Raw genomic sequence first — 18,434 nt, forward strand, 5'->3', positions numbered from 1 at the left:
ATCTGCACCATTATTCCAAGTGTTACTGTTTTCAGTCATCTAACTTTTGTCCTCAATTTCAGTGATTTTATCTGTTCCTATTCTTCTCTAGTATTTATATTTTCTTCCCTCTTTTTGCATTGGTGTTTAGACATCTATCAAATCCAATTCTTTTGTAACATTGCTTCATATAGCAACAGAATTTATGCAGAGGACGTGTTCTATTCTGGAGGCTATGACTCACATTCACTAAGTAAATATCTAGTCATGTAAGATCTTACTGATCCTACCTCTTTATTACCCAAGTCTGAAGAAACCGGGAAGCTCAGGAACAGACACCTACACTTTCAGCCTGCTCGGTTATTGTAACAGTAACCGGAACGAAGAGGCACTCTAGGCAGCTGGATATTGGAGTTTCTTAAATTTCAGACTTGGACATAATAGTAAGGCACATCACAGACAAAGTTACCCCAGAACCACAGTTGCAATTGACAGTAGGAAACAAAATTTGGGCTACCTTTTCCCACCTTGCCTGGTGGCAGAGAGGACAGGCTGTTGAACTGTCACACGTAATGTTTATGGCAGCTCATGGCCTTTGTATACCAGAGGCCATATTCTCCAGTGATATCAACTCTACAGTTTTGAGTTGACATTCAGCAACAGACTTACTACCTACAAAACTTCCATTTTATACCACCCCATAACGGTAATTTTTTTTTCCCCAAAACCTCCATGGATTTTACAAAGTATGTCCATACAGCACGTGAATAGTGAATTTCCTCCATTGCCAGCAAGAAGGCCATACTGCAATGCAGTCCCCCTACAACAAAAGTCCTGTCAGTGAACTGAAGCATAATCTTTAACAATTTATATGGCATAGGTACTGTAAATGCAGTCTTGGGACTCTGACTGGACTGTTGTGAACACGCCTGAGCTTCATTAGGCCTTGAAAAGAGCTGCTACAATGCTGTATTACTAATTCAGGGGTGTCACTGTAAAGCAGCAGAGAAAAGGGACCATTCAGACTTCTGGTGGAATGAAATCGTACCATTCAAACTTAACATTTTACCTGCTATTAAGAGAAGGTACTTCTCAAATTAGAGATTACTTAACGAAGGTTTTGTTATGCAGATGTTTATGACCTCAGCTCTTGCTACATCCTTGAATGTTCAACTGAAACATTAAGCACTACTAAAATACAAAACTAAGAACTATAACGATCAGATCTAAATAAAGACAAGGTAGGGGGTAGATAATACATAAAGCCATCCTGGTAGGATGGTATTGCAGTAGCATGAAATCAAGTTCTGTCATCTGAGTCTAAAGGTTATTCTCAGGATCATTTAATCAGCATTTGTCAAAAACTTCAATGCATCAAAATGAAGGTCTTTATCAGATCTTGATAACTAGTAACTGTTATTATCACATACTTGGCCTATATTCAAAGCAGAACTATTTTAGGGGATGATGGATATAACAATTTGATGTCAGGTTAGTGCTTCAAAAATCTGAAGCTTGATAAAGAAGTGAAGGCTAAAGGATATAAAAGCTCAGAGTATCAGAATGAGTGAGGTATGAGAAAAATGGAAATGAGAAATATAAATGTCAGGTTATATTTTTTTCCTTTTTTTCTTTTTTCTCATGAAATAGTTGTAAGTGATATTAGTGACTCCAATGTGGAATGCACATGTTGAGTGAACAACTGGCAACTAAGGTTTATCCCTACAATATTTGATTTCATGAAGTAAGCTAAAGGTAAATACTGCAAGGCTAACTGTGGAAATTGCTGCCTTCCAAACTTTTTCACTAAAGCATAAACCAATGATTTAGTTACCTACACTATAAAGAAAAATGACAGTTATTACATATGATTTATTGCTGATTCTATTTCTAAATACGTTTTGGAACAAAAGGAAACTTGTTCAGCAATTTTATGAGGCCTGTGTTTATGAAACAAGCACCTTGAGAAAGCACTAGACATCAGTTCAGGGCATCATTATGTCCACCCAAATCACTTGATAAGAATATCACAGAAGAGAAAAAATATAAACAATATCAAGAGCTGGCCAAGACCCTGCGCTTCTTTGATCCCTTCTGTAATTACTATCAGTGACAACACAGTAAGACAGCACTTTGACTCCTCCTTTTCCTCCTCCAAAATTCTCTCTTTTTCCTCTCCATAGGATGCAAAACAATCTCTGGCTCAGCAATAAACCTACCTGGGTTAGTCTATCTACTATGTTCTAAAATAATGTTCTTCCAAAACAGAGCTCTTGTATCTGTCAGGACAAACTGAATTATGGTTAATTGCCTTAGGGATAAATGACAACACACAAAGGGGCTGAGGTCAGTCACCAGAGTTTACCATCTTGTCACATACAATAGGTTATAACTGTATTCAAAACGAACTTCCTAAATACGCCACACATAGGAAATAGGAATAAAACGTTTTAACGAGGGTCAGAGCTTTTATGAAAAAAATGGGTGAAAGAATGTGTTATCATATATCTTACAGCAAACATATGCACAACCTTGCAAAGCAGTTTCAACGTTTTAAACTGAGCACAGCAGGAGCACTGTCAGAATACTCAGCAGCTATTACCTGTGAGAAGATGGAGGCAAAGAAAAAGCGTAATGTTAGAGATACTTATTTCCCGTACCTTCACACGCATGCAATTATTTTCTGCATTCTTTTTTTCTGCTTGCAATGCCATCTTCTTCTTTGTTTTCACAGTACCACAGTGGTCAATTTCTATTATAGAGAGCACTTTCTGCCTCCCTCATTTGAAGACTTTCCTGGTTTTGGCTAGGATTGAGTTAATTTTCCTCCTAGTAGCTATGTTTCAGATTTAGGATGAAAATAACGTTGATAACACTCTGATGTTTTAATTGTTGCAAAGCAGTGCTTGCACTAAGTCAAGGACTTGTCAGCTTGTCACACTGCCCTGCCAGCTGGAAGGCTGGGGGGCGCACAAGGAGCTGGGAGGGGAGAGAACCAGGACAGCTGACCTCAACTGGCCAAAGGGATGTCCTATACCATGTCATGTCATGCTCAACAATTATATGGGGTTGCTGGCGGGAGTGGAGGAGGACTACTGCTGGGAGGGGCTGGGCATTGGTCAGCAGGTGATGAGCAACTGCACTGTGCATCACTTGACTTGTACACATTACTATTAGTAATACTATTGTCAATATTATTATTTCTCTTTCCTTTATGCCTTATTAAACTGTCTTTATCTCAAGCCACAAGCTTTTACTTTTTCCCCCCAGATTCTCTCCCCCATCCCACTGGGGGACAGGGGAGGGCAAGCGAACGGCTGTGTGGTGCGGAGCTGCCGGCCGGATTAAACCACAACAGTCCTTTGGCTCCCGATATAGGGCCTAAAGAGTTGAGATAATGTCAGATCTGACCACAGCATGTTAAAAGAAAATTGTTATAAGCATTAGATCAGTTTAATAGTTGCTAATCAAAATGTGGATTTATTTTTTTTTAAATCTCAAGTCTGCTGTGCTTCTTTTCCAAACAGTTATATAGCACATTACTTACTGTATGTGTTCCCTGTCATGCTGTTTACCATTTCTGGGGGCTGGTTTAAGGTTATTATTTTGCTGTACTGTGTAAGACTGGATTATGATATGACAAAGTTACCAGTCATGAGACTAATTTGGTATTTGTACTCAGCACTGCTGTCACCTCCATACTTCAGAAACCATATCTCAGGAACTATTAATAATTACACCATTTACCTTTTCTCCTCAGGGAGCCAATCTATGGAGGGTACAGGGGGGATACTTTTTCCCACTTATTCAGTCAATCATAGAATCAATCATAGAATGGCTTGGGTTGGAAGGGACCTTAAAGATCACCTAGTTCCAACCCCCCTGCCATAGGCACGGATGCCAACCGCTAGATCAGGTTGGCCAGGGCCCCATCCAGCCTGGCTTTGAACACCTCCAGGGATGAGGCATCCACAACCTCTCTGGGCAACCTGTTCCGGTGCCTCACCACCCTCTGAGTAAAGAATTTCTTCCTAACATCTCATCTAAATCTCCCCTTTCAATTTAAAACCACTCCCCCTTGTCCTATCATTATCTACACAAGAGTCCATCTCCATGCTTTTTATAAGACCCCTTTAAGTATTGAAAGGCCGCAATGAGGTCTCCACGGAGCCTTCTCTTCTCCAGGCTGAACATCCCCAGCACTCTCAGCCTTTCTTCATAGGAGAGGTGCTCCAGCCCTCTGATCATCATCTTTGTGGCCCTCCTCTGGACCTAACAGGTCCACATCTTTCTTGTGCTGGGGGCCCCAGACCTGGACACAGTATTCCAAGCAGGGCCTCATGAGGGCAGAGTGAAGAGGGACAATCACGTCCCTTGACCTGCTGGACACTCCTCTCTTGATGCAGCCCAGGACACAGTCGGCCTTCTGGGCTGCAAGCGCATTGTTGGCTCATGTCGAGCTTCTCATCCACCAGAACCCCCACGTCCCTCTTGCAGGGCTGCTCTCAATGAGTTCTTCTCCCAGTCTGTACTCATGCCTTGGACTACTCTGACCCAGGTGCAGCACCTGCACTTGGACTTGTTGAATCTCATTAGGTTCACATGGGCTCACTTCTCAAGCTTATCCATGTCCCTTTGGATGGCATCCTTTCCTTCTATCAACTGCACCACTCAGCTTGGTGTCATCTGCAAACTTGCTGAGGGTGCACTCAATCCCATCATCTATGTCATTGATTAAGATACTGAAAAGCACCAGTCCCAAGACAGACTCCCTGAGGGACGCCACTCGTCACCGGCTTCCACCTGGACATAGAACCATTGACCACTACTCTCTGGGTGCATCCATCAAGCCACTTCCTTACCCAACGAATGGTTCACCCTTCAAATCCATCTCTCCAATTTAGAAATTGGTGTGTCACGTGGGACTATGTCAAAAGCCTCACAAATGTCCAGGTAGATGACACTGGTCAGTCTTCCCTTGGTAACTGATGTCACGAAAGAATCATAGGAGGTCACCAGATGGGTCAGCCATGATTAGCCCTTGGTGAAGCCATGCTGGCTGTCCTGGATCACCTCTTGGTCTTGGATATGCCTTGACATTGCTTCCAGGAGGATCTGTTTCATGATCTTGCCAGGCACAGAGGTGAGGCTCACTGGTCTGTAGTTCTCCGGGTCTTTCTTTCTATCCTTCTAAAAAATGGCAGTGATGTTTCTCTTTTTCCAGTCACCAGGGACTTTTCCTGACTGCCATGACTTTTCAAATATGATGGAGAGTGGCTTGGCAGCTACATCAGCCAGTTCCCTCAGGACCCTGGGATGGATGTCATCAGGCCCCATAGACTTGTAGCTGTTCAGTTGCATTAGCAGGTCCCAAACCTGCTCTTCGCTTACAGTGTGTGTGTGGGGGAGGACCCTGCTCCTGAAGCCCCCCCCTAGAGATCTGGGGACTCGAGAGATGTGGGAAGCCTGACTGCCAGTGAACACTGAGCCAAAGAAGTTGTTAAGTACCTCAGCCTTCTCCATATCTGTTGTTACCAGTCCTCCATCTACATTTTTCAGAGGTGGTATGCTCTCCTTAGTCTTTCTTTTCTGGCCAATGTACCTGTACAATCCCTTCTTGTTATTTTTTACATTCCTTACCAAGTTTAGCTCTGTCAGTGCCTTGGCTTTCCTGATCCCATCTCTGCATGTCCGGACGGCATTTCTGTACTCCTCCCAGGGCACACGGCCCTGTTTCCACTGCCTGTGCAGTTTCTTCTTTTGCCTAAGTTTAACCAGGAGGTCATTGCTCAGCCATACTGGTTCCTTGCCTTCCCTGCTTGATTTATTGCACATGGGGATGGAGAGCTCTTGCACTCTAAAAAAAACATCATTAAAGAGTTGCCAGTTCTGATCAGATCCTCTGTCCCTAAGGACAGTGTCCCATGGGATCTCATCCACTAATTCTTTGATCTGGAAGTTAGTTCTTCTGAAGTTGAGGGTCCTGACTTTGCTTTTTGCCTGGCCCACATCCCTCGAGATCACAAACTCAACCAGGGTGTGGTCACTGCAACCCAGACTGCCTCCAGTCTTAACCTCTTTAATAAGGTCATCCACAATGGTGAGCACCAGGTCCAGCAATGCTTCTCCTCTGGTTGGTTTGTCTAACAGCTGGACAAGGAAATTGTCCTCAATGCATTCCAGAAGTCTCCTGGATTGCTTACTGCCTGCCATGTAGCTTTCCCAGCAGACATCTGAGTGGTTGGAATCCCCCATGAGAATGAGAGCCCGTGAGTGTGATGCCTCTTGTAGTTGGAGCAAAAAGGCTTCATCAAAGGCTTGATCGGGCGGCCTGTAGTAGACTCCAACCACAAGGTGCCCTTTACTGGTCTGATGCTTAATTTTTACCCACAGGCTCTCAACCTGCTCATGGCTGTTTCTCAGCAGCAACTCTTCACAATCTATCTGCTTCTTAACATAGAGGGCAACACCCTCACCCTTCCTTTCCTGCCCATCTCTCCTGTAAGCTTGTGGCCTTCCATTCCAGTGTTTCAGTTGTGCCACCACATCTCCGTGATAGCAATTAGATCAGTTTTCTAATTGCACCATGGCTTCCAACTCCTCCTGCTTATTCCACATGCTGCGTACATGGGTGTAGAGGCACTTCAGCTGGGCTATGGGCCGCATTACCTTTTTAGAGGAGTCATTCCCAATTCCTATGGGACGATTCACAGGTGTGTCCCTATTGTTTTCTGGAGTATTGGCATCCACTGGTTCTTTTGCGTCTCTTGCAGGTACATTCCCTTATCCACACCAAGCACAGCATAAAGCCCTACTAATGAGCCCAGCCAACTTTCTGCCCAGGATGCTCTTGCCTCTCTTCGTCAGTTGTGCCCCATCTGTTGTCAGCATTCCTGGTCCCTCAGAATAATGCCCAGGATCATAGAACCCAAAACCCTGAGCATGGCACCAGCTATGCATCCAATCATGCACCTGATTTGTACATTGCCTCCTCCTTAGGTCCCAGTCTCCAGCTGGGAGGACTGAGGATAACACCACTTGCACTCCCAATCCCTTCAATGTTTTTCCAAGAGACATAAAGTCCTTCTGATATTTCGTAGTTTCCTTCTTGCAACCTCACTTGTCTCTACATAAAAGAGTAGGAATGGGTGGTAGTCATGTGGTTTAACCAAGCTTGGTAGAATCTTTGTGATGTCACGAATGCAGGCCCCAGGCAGGCAGCAAACCTCAACAGAGATTGTCTCGGTGGCAAATGGGCATTTCAGTGCCTCTCAGAGAATAATCTCCAATTACCAACCCCCTTCATGCCTTTTTTTTTTTTTTTTGTGGCACTGCTTCTTATATGCATGGTTTGCTGGTCCACCTTTATACTGTTGTCCTTTCCTGAGGCTTGACCATTACCATTGTTGTTATTATTATTCTATCCTTTTTTGAGCCCCAGAACATCACATCTATCGCATAGGGGCACTCTGGGGGCAAAGGGGAGATTACTCCTTCTGCTTTGAGCAGAGACGAGGGTCCAGTTTCCCTTGTCTTGTGAGTCTATCCATTGTGCCAATTCAGGGTTGGAGACTCCCTCACCAATCCCTTTTGAGGACTTAAGGCAGGGCTGTTGCTCAGGCTGTGCCAGCGCTTGATACCACTTATCAATCTCTTGCTCAGATTCCTGGATTCTTCACAGCCTGCTGAGGTCCTCTTGCAAGACAGCAACTTGCTCAAAAAGCTCATCCAGCTGGGCACACTTGCACCCATAACACCTGATTCTGCCTTTGGTCCCTAGGGGGACTTCCGGATTCTGGAGTTCCCCACAACTGGGGGTCTGGGAAACTCTTTTGGTCCTCAAGAGCTCTTGTCTGTATGTAGGCATCTGCCAAGGAGGGTCGCGGCCACTCCGTCTGGGTTTTGGTCTCAGCCCGGCTGTTGTGGTGGGTGGACGCCCTTTTTGCCTGAGTATCTGCCCGCTCCTCGTCACTAAAAGAACAAAATGGCCGCCTCCCGCCCTTCTAGGCGCCCTGCCCGCACGAACTGCCGCGCCATGCCCTGATGGAGGCGCCGTGCCCCGGGCCGCTTGCGCTCCCTGGGGGCACCCTTTGTACATGACGGAGGGAACGGCCGCTGCTCCCGGCTCCGCCCAAGCCTCGTCAGCCGCTCTCGTGAGGGCTGCCGACACTCCCCCCCCCCCCTTCCCTTCCAGACTAGTTACAATACCTTTTCAAATCTCTGAATATCCTTGGGATTTTCACACCATTATGTACTTATTGTCATGTCCCCTGAATGCACTTAAGGTTTTATTTAAAGTCAGACAACTGCTTTAAAATGCCATGCAGAGATCTCTCCTGAGGCAGGATAGTTATGAGTGGCAGGGAGTGTGGGACGATATGGGCGGGCACCTAGAGCCACAGGCACCTCCAGTGCTTTGGAACTTTACTCCTGAACATGTCCAGAATCCCAAGACACTGGCAGGCCACACCAGACCCTGCCACAGGCCCCAAAGCTGGCTCAGGGAACCAAACTGTGCCAGTATCAGTTACCCCTGTATGCAAGAAACAATGGGTGAGAAAGTCAGGTCATTTAGAAAGCAGAGGAACTCCTACTTAGACAGGGAAGGAAAAAGATGAGTCAGGCTACTCCAAAGTGGCTGGGCCATCAGAGAACAGGAAGACAAAGAGGAAGGTATCATAAAAGCGTCAATAACCACCCAAGGCCCCTACCAGCGTGAGCTACAAGATATGTGAAAAGATTTCAGTCATTGCCTAGGTGAGCACACTGACACCTGTCTGCTCCACTGCTGGGATAGTGGGGCCTGGAATTAGAGGGCAGGGAAGACAGGCAGCTGGGATCCCTCGCTAGGGAAGGGGGCATTGACAAAGCAATTGGAAAGCAGCACAATTCTTCACTCTCTGGAGACGTCTCCTGTCAGGCATGAAGGAAAGGTATCCCTTCAAGGAAGTTCTTGTATGTCAACAAGGCAAGTGGACCACCATGGAGACTGGTATCCAGTACCTGAGGCAATTAGCCATGCTGGAGGGTGATTTTTGGTGACCTAGACAACAAACAACAAATGGCTACCCAAAGATCCAGATGAAGTCAAATGCACATGACCCATGTGGTAGAAGTTTGTATGGAGCACACCATTGTCATATGCCAGCTCATTGGCATTAATGACCTGGAAAAACTGAGAGGAACCCACAGTGGATGAAATTACTAGACTTCTGGCAGTCAGAAGAAAGTCTCTCTTGTCTACAGGCCTGCATCTGCTGTTGTTTTGCCTTTTTTTTTTTTTTGGGGGGGGGGGAGGGTTGACAGCACTTATCAAATTGAATCATAGTACATAATGCTACTGCATATCATGTTGAAGGTCTAAAGAGAATTAGCCTGTACAAATACAAAGTGAGAATAGCACATAAGTATGCAAATACAATCTGTTAATGCATTCTCCTAGGGGAGAAACAAAAGGAAGTTACTTTTTCAGAAGATTGTCAGCATTTTAAAATTTCTGAATGTCATAGTCTAATAAGACAATAGGAATTATCTACGAATTCAAGATTCCATGTCAATATTGTCGAGACTCTGGATAGGAGTAATTATATTTGGAAAAGAGACCTCAGTTCAGAAAGAAAAACATTTTATATATGCATAAATACACAACTGTAAAGCAAAGGTCTTAGACTTTATTTTACACAGCTATAATTTGGCAGCTTATCCCTCAGCAAATGCTTCCAAGCGAACACCCTCAACCTCTCAGCAAAAACTGAATTGCCACTGATGAAGGCATATACCTACGTCTATGTTTTTCTAATCTGTTTTCAGCTTTGTGGGGCAAAAAAAGGGCTGTAAACTTCCTCCAATTCCTGTTCCTCCTTCCTACTCTCATCCAAGTTAAAGTAAAACTGGCATTCATAGGAACTTTTTCAACACTTCCTCTAAACTGTCTACCAAAGTGAGATGACTTTGGATGCAATGATAGCAGAGTAATGGACAGTTAAATTATGCCTATATGCTGCTCTCTCTATTAACTGTGTTTCTGGACAGCATCAGTGTAGGAAAAAAATCCATCTCCCTATTCAAGTTTTCTTTTTTCCAAGCATTTCCCCATTACCTATACTTCTGTATACTTCTTATATACAGGATTGCTAAATGATACAAAAGAAGCTCTGTAAGCCTTTTTTATTGCGCTGTCTACGTGGAACAAAAAAAAAAAAGAACGTGCCTTTTTTTTCCTGCAGATGCATAGTAAATAACACAATCATAAAAAGCTATTAACTTACATTATCTGTTAACTAGAGAAAGAGACGTTTTTGTTAAATGTTAAATGTTTGTTAGTTCAACAGGTATCCAGCAGGCCACTTTAAAAGCTCTACAGTGAAACCAAAAATTAGAAAGCCACATTTAAAACACAAATGAAAAACCCCACAAATGAATAACAATAATCATTGACTTCCAAAAATACAGCAAGAAAAATATTCAGAAATGAAAGCGTGGCTTCCATTATGTTCTTGTACATTACATAAGGTCATATTGATTCCCCTTTGATTACTGAATCACAAGTCTTATATCTTCCTTCTTCTTATTATCTTCCTGGAAAATACAGCACAATAAATCTTATATTCAGAAAATTAGCAGTTTCATCACCCAAGGAGTGTTCCTATTAAAACATTACCTATTTCTGTGGAAAACCTTGCCATGAGAACAGAAAGTAAAAAAATGAAATGGATAATATTTTCAGATGTAGAAGTTCTTACTACATGAAGAAAATATCTACCAAAGGGGAGGGTGGAGAAAAAAAAAAAACACCAAAGAAAAACCAACAACAGAAGTATCAAAACCAAAGATAGTCAGCAGATAATTACCCCACCTTACAGCAAGAGGACACCTCACAGAATATAAGAAGAAATGCAAGTTCTGTTGACAACCAGTTTTTGTTCCAGAAGCTGATCAGGAAGCGACCAATTCAGACTAAAGAATATGCTGAGAAACTGCAAAATGAATAGTCAGTATCTCAGAACAGCTATATCTATTTCTGTAGAGAAGAAAATGAATTAGAAGTTTAACTTTTCAGGTTTTCCACATTTATTTGAAAAAAAAAATACCTTGCACAATCACCTTGAAGCCTTGGCATAATACTTACTGAAAGAAGAGAAAGAAATTTACTATTTCATTAATATAAGGATTTACACATTCTTGGGGAAAAAAAAAAAAGCACTTAATCTAAAATTATTAGCAGATGGTAAAGAATAAAGGAGCAAAAAATTTAATGGAGTTAAGACTGATATTTCGTGTAGCACACAGCAGAAATAAGAAAGAGTACCTAGGCCAGATGCAAAAACATCCAGACAGATTAGACACCCAGACATATCCTTGCCTCCAAATGACTTATATAGGTCATTTGAGTGATACACGAGTCTACATCTGAGATATATCAGCATTAAATCACCCTCCTACATGGGTGAAATCAAGGAACTCACTTTTCTATGGTGATTGTTGGTACTTTCCAGAAGTTGCTCAGGACTTTGCCGTAAGTTACCATATTGTTCCATGTTAATGCGTGAGAAGATTAAAGAAAACACAGGTCTGCAAAGGGTATTTAATGAACATATTGAAATAAAAACATAAAAGCTTCATTAGCATCTAAAACCGTGATGGTTTATGTTTATCAAGTAACAACATGTTTGTGTTAAGTATTACATCTCGGTACAACAAGTATGTAAAGAAGATTTTGAACATGCCTTTAAAGAACAACTGTTATAGCTAAAAGTGAGTCTGAAACCAAATAGAAAGCCTGCAGCTATGTATTATTAAGGACACATCGTATCAGAGATTATTCCTGAGAGTGTGCTGAAAATCATATTTCTGCCAACTTGTCTTCTGTCTTTTCTGATTACCGATGCAGCATGTGTCAGTGTTCAATAATGACTGCTGAAGTATTCATGCTTGATGGCTTAGGATGTCATAATGAAAGTACAAGGTTTATTAATCCTCTCATCAATAGAAGCCACAGGGTGTCTGTCACACTTCATTTGTGTGCCAAGAGTAAATAAACTGCAGCAAATGAAAAGTGTTTTTATAAATACAGACAGATGTCAAGTGGTTTACGTAGTTACTCATGCTGTATTTCCTATTAAAGGTTTTCAGGCTTCATAAAAATTTCAAAAAGCCATACATGAAGATGCCTATATTTCCATACATATTTTTACATTAATGTTGTATATGAATGAAATAAAAATATTATTAAATCAGTAGCCAAGTAAAAATAAATTCATATCTCAGTCTGCCTCAATATTTACAAGTTATCCATCTGGAAATTGGCTGGTAGAGCAAACAATATTTGAGAATCTTAATAATTTTCAACTAGAAGCACAATTAATAGACCCACCCACAAATTAAAAAAAGAAAAAAGGCACTTCCTTGATTTTAGGCATTCAAATCAGAGATGGAAGGTACTCTGCTTAGAAACACCTCAAGTAACTTCAAACATTTTACTTGGAAGTGATAGTCACCACTACTTGAACATCGCAGAAGAAAGTTTACTGAGATACAGAGCAAATTATACTGAAAGACATGTTATGATTACAGTTTGCTTGAGAAATCAGGAAATCATGAAAGGGAGCCTTGGTAGGCCAAGGGAGGAGGTAATTCTGTAGCCATCCCACACAAAGTATTGCATCTGTCTCTCTGTTAGTACATAAACTATACTACAAAGCAGATCTGTAGTTTCTTTGAGATAAAGTTCTACCCAAGATCCCAGTTAGTGTATGTAAAACGGTCTCTGTGGTGAAAAGCAAGCTACAAACAGAAATGAACTTGTCAGAAACTCAGACCAAATGATATGATGTTGAATATGGCTGTATTTTTTCCATCTGCAGTAATCACAGATGTTACACTACAACTGATCTTAGCTTAAAGGCCAAGAAGCAACCACTGACTGGCAGTTACTAAAGTGCCATAGACACACCCTGAGGCACAATAAAGTCATAAGCCAAGTAACTGGAATACTACCTTAATGAATAAAAGTATGCCACATATAAAAAAGATATATTTTTTATATTTATAAAAATATATTATAAATATGTGTACATATATATTTATATATGTGTGCATATATGTAGTATTTATAATATTATATATATATATATATAAATATATGTTATCCTAAATTGGAAATGCTAGTATCAAACTATAGCTCAAAGCCTGGTCTTATTTATTGACCATACAACATTGTTTTGCTGATCTGTTCAATGTGATCAAGCAAGATTTTTTTCTTACTGTGCAGTACCTCCATTGAAACTCATGAGTATGCTGCTGGGTCAAAGCCTTAGAATTTTTTGTAATCCTTGCCCTGAGATTGCAAGGCCTCCTAACAGAGGCTTCTTGTGCTTGCTTTGTCTGAACTTTACTTGACAGGCCTGCAGCTTTGTATTACTTGGTGCAGCTGTAACAATATTTTTTCTAATTGACTGTTGTAAGCCATTAATTTGTTTTATGCCTAAATTTATATGGTATCTCCATGAGCTTTCAATTCCAACATAAGACTTACTACAAAGAAATAAAGGCCTGGTATAACAGGCCTTGACAACTGGAGATACACAAGGTAGTGTAGAGGAATACAAGCATGGGATGACTAAGTGTAACACAGACTTAGCACTGGAGACATCAAGTCTCTAGAAACAACTCATACCAATGGTTATAGAAAAGCAGGCCAGCACAAAAAGGGTTTCAGAGTAACAAAGAGAACAAAGAAATAGTATCTAACATACACAACAAGCATCATACATGGTAAATTGGGATATAACATTGTTATATCAATATATATCACCACAGGCTGATACGTAAAGAGCAAGGTGCAAAACTTTGTCAGTAAATGTATAAAAAGGACCCCCAAAGTGGATCCTAGAGTGCGAAAAAAGAAATAATCGGTGCCATATTCCTTTCAGTGAGGGACTCCAGAAGCTGATGAATTACTCAAACACCTTCACTACCAACACCAGGATGAGATTGCTGATCTTAGGACCCAGAGAAGTAGGGGAAAGGTGCATATAACATTAGGAGAAGGGGTAGAAAGTTGCAAAGTGTACATACAATAATTTAAAATGCATTAATACTGAGACTTTTCCTGCATAGTCTTATTTTTTCTGTAATAAAGAGACTTGGACCTATAATGTTTAGTCTGTTAAGATTTCAGTTACAGTAAAAAAAAATAATAATTAAAAAAAAATCTTGTACTTTATTTATGTATACTTGCATTTTCCGTAGTCCATAAATGAGATTGCATATAGCAGCTTATATAAAGCGAATATTGCTTAGGAAGCCGTGAACAAAAGGCAACTTAGACATGCTCTTTGTACAGCAGTTAACACTTTTGATTAGCTGCTCAGAGCAACAGCTGTAAACCACCACCTTAACATTTTACAGCATTTCATACTTGAAACCATTTATTTCTCAATTAGACTCTGAAAGACCTAATTAACTCCTGCTGTAGATCTCTACTAACGAGTCAACAGCTTTTCTCATGGAAACTAGCTATTTATAAGTTTAAATGGATTTTATATTTTGGAATCTGAGGTTTAAGAAAAAAATATATATATTTTTACTGGAATGATTTACAATTAATAATAAATTCAGGAAATCTGACACAACAAAGGAGCTATCTGCATCGTCATTAATATAAACCAGTCCTTTACGCTATACAAACTGATAACTTCTCTTATTGAAGTAACCACTGAAACCAGTATACTGAAGTAAAACTTTCGGAGTAGTCTATGAAGTTTTGTTTAGTTCAAGTCACTGGTGTTAGCACAAGTATTAAAAAGTTAGATTTCATAAATCAAACAAAGATTTTAGCTTGCTTAGAGCCAAGGCAAACACATACACTTAAAATATTAATCAATCTTATGTTAAGATTTAGTAAAACTAATACAAATAAAAACTTAACTGCAAATATTTTAAATTATCTTGCATTCCTTTACTGTCTTCACATCATCCTGTGTCTGTGGTATATTATAGCCTATATTCCTTATATCTAATGAGGAAAAAATAAGAACCCCAACTCTCTAAAGACATTATTCCTTTCAATGAGAGGAGGAAACAATGTAATGAAACAAAAAACAAACAATCCTAGTTTAGGTAACTTTTGGCGTTATGTTATTTTTTTCCATTTACCAAAAATCCTACTACGGATCTTGCTCTTTTTGTAGACATACCTATGTTGTATGTTACATCAGGCTCAGAATTTCAGATTGCATAATCCCCGATCCTTTGTTTTCAGCAGATAATTGAAAACAGATAGCTAGCAACCACAAGCTCCTTTATAATACTGTCCTAACAGGTTGGGTTTTAGTTGTTGTTTTTCTTTTGTTTTTAAATAAAAATGCAAATGGAGCTTGCATTCACCTCAGAACTACCGAAATTGCTTTACCTCAGCAGCTTCTAACATGATTTTACTTCAAAAAATATTTAATTGCTTTAAAAACAGACATCCAGAACTAGAAATGCAATTTTGGACACGAACAACTATATTATAAGTCACCAAATCAGAATCTGTGTTTTAACCACAGCTACTTGCAAACATCCGTAAACTCTGCATCTTTCAGGTGCTATTCTGTCTGCCAAAGTAACAATATTTTTAATCCCGATATATTGACTATTTCAGTCCTAACATTAACGAAGTGTTAGATAAGAGTTAAATAACAGAATATTTTCGTTCACATATCCTTCAACGTACATGAAAAGACTCACCACATCAGGAAACAGGAAAAGCACGGCTTCTCTGCAAGACGCAATGGAGCTGGAACTGCCAGCAACCTGGGGTCCTGAGCAGGGTGGGCAGCACAAGGGGCTACCAACATTTCAGCCCCGGACATAGCAAGGGGAAGGAGCAGCACTGGCTGTAATTGGAGCATAGGTCCAAGATCCTCCCAGGAGACAGGAACAGAGACAAACCTACCTACAGTGTAACTCTAAGGATAGACTCTGCCTCCATGCCTAACCTCAAACGGAGCTCCTGGCAGAGAGTGAATGCCCAGGTGAGGCTGATCAGGGCAATTAAGGCCAAGTAGTGCACTCAGGGCTCTGAATATTGATTCAAAGGCTAAAAAACACCTTTTCACCTGTGTTATAACAAACAGGTGTAGTTATAAGTTATAAACCTGTACTTATAAGTTTCTGTGTTTTTGTATTTTCATTTTCTTGTTTTCAACAAGAATGGATATATCTTCTCACAAATAATTTCTGCATTAATAGAAACTGGTCATGAATCAAAATGAAAACTTACTGTAAAAACATCAAGAAAAAGACCATGCTAAATTTAGAAGATAACCATAGGAAATCATTATGTACACAAGCATCCAACATGAAGCATTAGGATTACAAATATTAAAAGCATCTTAACTCTGATATTTTGATAAAGAAGTCCTTCCCCCATTTGTAGAAAAAGCGATCAATAATAAAACACTTGATAATCCTAGTTAAGTCAAGGAAAAGAAAAGAAAAAAAAAATTCAACATCTAGTTGTACCTCTTTTCTTTAAAAATTTGGCAACTGTTTCCAAGTCCCTTTATAAACACATTAGTGCCACAAATCACTTACTTTGGTTGTCAACTGTAGATCTTAAAGTAGGTTTTTCAGGGAGTCCCACACTTCTGTTTTCTCAATGTCTGGAAAAGAAAAAAGTTTCATAACAACTCAAGCTCTCAAAGACATATTTATTTTTGCAAAATATTTTCCTCATTTCTGTAAAATGAGGTGCAGAAATCTTCAGCATATTGACCTAGACAGTGACGTCTTGATGACACACTGACTGGGGACTTAGTACTAGTTTTTGTCTTTACTGGTTGGACCTTGACACATTACTTTCTCAGTTTCTTAATCTGTAAAATGGTACAACTGACACTAACTCTTCTGTAAAAGGCATTAAAGCGTACTCAAACTTCCATACTGGATGCATACGTAGTAATGATAACCTTAAATGTAGATCATAGAATCATAGAATATCCCTAGTTGGAAGGGACCCATAAGGATCATCAAGTCCAACTCCTGGCACCGCACAGGTCTGCCCAGAATTTCAGACCATGTGACTAAGTGCACAGTCCAATCGCTTCTTAAATTCAGACAGGCTTGGTGCAGTGACTACTTCACTGGGGAGCCTCTTCCAGTGTGCAACCACCCTCTCGGTGAAGAACCTCTTCCTGATGTCCAGCCTAAACTCCCCCTGCCTCAGCTTCACACCGATCCTGTCACTGGTGTTTACGGAGAACAGGTCACCTGCCTCTCTGCTCCCCCTCGCGAGGAAGTTGTAGACTGCGATGAGGTCCCCCCTCAGCCTCCTCTTCTCCAGGCTGAACAGGCCAAGTGACTTCAGCTGCTCCTCATATGTCTTGCCCTCTAGGCCCTTCACCATCTTTGTTGCCCTCCTCTGGACACTCTCCAACAGTTTAATGTCCTTTTTGTACTGTGGTGCCCAGAACTGCACACAGTACTCGAGGTGAGGCCGCACCAGCGCAGAGTAGAGCAGGACAATCACTTCCCTCAACCGACTAGCAATACTGTGCTTGATGCACCCCAGGATACGGTTGGCCCTCCTGGCTGCCAGGGCACACTGCTGACTCATATTCAACTTGCTGTCAACCACAACCCCCAGTTCCCTCTCTGCGGGGCTGCTCTCCAGCGTCTTGTCGCCCAGTCTGTACGTATAGCCAGGGTTGATCAGTAGCCAATCAGTTTGGATGCTGAAAAGTACGTAAAATTACAGTCCACTCTTTCCTTCTTAGAACAAGAATGTTCTTTACAAAAAAGCACTTGCTATTATAAGCACAAAATACATATGAGAATGATTACTTGCTGGAATCTCTGAGATTTATTGATTCCAATCTGTTCTGTCATGTGTGCTTGTAACATGTGTAGAGAAATACAACGAAGAAAGCTTAAATACGTTCATGCTACAGAGAACAGATTTGCTCTCGTAATACTGTTTTTAGAGCTATCAGTTGCGTCCCAAAAATCCAATTCAAAATTAAAAAATTGTAGAATAATAGATGAAAATCAAAAGGTTCTGCTAGACACAACAGCATGCTTTCAAAATGCTTTAAGGACAACTTAATTCCTATCGTCATTTTGTATTGTTAAATGTAAATGAAACCAGACACCGCAGAACTAGGCAAGAAATGACTTTATCATCCTATGTAACCATGAATTTCCTGCTGACCTCAGTATGGGCATTGCATACACATTAAGACAATATTTAGTCCTGAATTATTTTCCATCAACATGGTATCTGTCGTGTGGAAAATCAGGGCTGAGGTAGCTGCAAGGACAGAACCACACCATTTGTCAACAAAAAAAACCTATGATTTATTTATAAAGCTGGATTTGTATAGGATGCTACAGCAATCACATTCTCTGGTTGCATTGTAACCAGTACTGTGAACTCAGTTCATAGGAACAGGAACATAGTCTAGACCATC

At 40.8% G+C, this 18,434-nt stretch overlaps 1 long non-coding RNA gene across 4 annotated transcripts in view; it reads right to left on the reverse strand.

Moving 5' to 3' along the window:
• LOC106041592 (uncharacterized) overlaps nt 1–17,487 on the reverse strand; it is a 259,478-nt gene extending 241,991 nt beyond the window's left edge. For all 4 annotated transcript variants that reach the window (XR_010833072.1, XR_010833073.1, XR_010833070.1 and 1 more), the window contains exon 1: nt 16,561–17,487. This is a non-coding gene — a long non-coding RNA (uncharacterized lncRNA). The remainder of the gene's footprint in view (nt 1–16,560) is intronic.
• Nucleotides 17,488–18,434: the final 947 nt, after the last annotated feature.

This window comes from Anser cygnoides, chromosome 8 (assembly GCF_040182565.1).
Source record: "Anser cygnoides isolate HZ-2024a breed goose chromosome 8, Taihu_goose_T2T_genome, whole genome shotgun sequence".
Classification (NCBI taxonomy): domain Eukaryota; kingdom Metazoa; phylum Chordata; class Aves; order Anseriformes; family Anatidae; genus Anser; species Anser cygnoides.